This window comes from Myotis lucifugus, unplaced genomic scaffold (assembly GCF_000147115.1).
Source record: "Myotis lucifugus unplaced genomic scaffold, Myoluc2.0 scaffold_845, whole genome shotgun sequence".
Lineage (NCBI taxonomy): Eukaryota > Metazoa > Chordata > Mammalia > Chiroptera > Vespertilionidae > Myotis > Myotis lucifugus.
Window position 1 is genome coordinate 80200 of NW_005871893.1, and position 958 is coordinate 81157.

The following is a 958-nucleotide window of genomic DNA, read 5'->3' on the forward strand; positions in this document are numbered from 1 at the left end:
CACCACGGAGACCGCCCCCGCGGTGACGCCCCGGGCCATTACCTGGGCCTACCCCTGCGCTCGGCTCCTTGGCCCCACCCTTTAGAGGGCGTGGTTCCGCCCCCAGCCCTGGAGCCCCACCCTTGACAGAACTAGATCCCTTTTCCTGAACTGTACCCACGCCACTCACCGGCTGAAGCCCCGCCCCCAGCGCCTGGGCCTCGTCCCCCTTCGTCTCCAAACCCGAAGCTCCGCCTTCCGCCTGTTCCAGCTCCTCCTCCAAGGTCCAGGCTCCGCCCCCCACAAGTCCTAGCCCCGCCCCCAGCCCCAGAGTCCCGCCTCCCGCAGATACCAGCTCAGAGGCCCCACCCTTTTCTGTTCCACGTCCCGCCCCGACTCGCGGGGCCCCGCCCCGTGCGGCGTGAGGGCCCTCCCCCTGCGGCATCCCCGGACAGCTCCCGCACCAGCCTCCAGGTTCCTCGTACCCTGCCCTCCTTGACACTCGGGACCCCGGCCTGACCCAGCCTGCCCGCGTACACCCCGGCTCCCTCAGCCCGGGCTGTGGCCCCCGCTCACCTCCTCGCCGCGCCCCCGGAGTCAACTCGTCGTGCCGCCGCCTCTGCGCAGGCGCGTCATTGCAGCTACCAGCCCGCCACGCCGCCCGCCCTCATTGGGCCGCACGAATCCCGCCGCCACCCGCCCGCGGGGGAGGGTATCGCCCTAGCCCCGCCCTCCAGCACCACGTGACTTTCGTCACTTCCTGCAGAGCGGTAGTCCGTAAGGTTAGGTGAAAGTGACTTCCGAAAGGACCACAGGCACTTCCGGTGGAGGTGAGATTAAGGTCAGGGGGCGCGGTTCCTGGAGGGGGTCTTGAGACGCCATTTTGCGTCGCCCCCAGCCTTGCCCGCGACGTCTCTGGGGGGTCCTCGGGACCCCCCGCTCCCAGTTAGTTGCTGTGGAAAGACTCGGCCTCAGAGTG

At 69.7% G+C, this 958-nt stretch overlaps 1 protein-coding gene across 3 annotated transcripts in view; it reads right to left on the minus strand.

Annotated features, from left to right (window-relative positions):
- FKBP2 (FK506 binding protein 2) overlaps window positions 1–738 on the minus strand; it is a 2818-nt gene extending 2080 nt beyond the window's left edge. Inside the window, exon 1 of one of the 3 annotated variants that reach the window (XM_006106550.2) lies at window positions 556–738. The gene's annotated coding sequence lies outside the window, so the exon portion shown is untranslated. Of the gene's footprint in view, window positions 1–42; window positions 112–169; window positions 194–555 lie in introns of those variants that run through there. The other 2 variants (XM_023747361.1, XM_006106551.3) reach the window with 2 other exon arrangements.
- Between the last annotated feature and the right edge of the window lie 220 nt (window positions 739–958).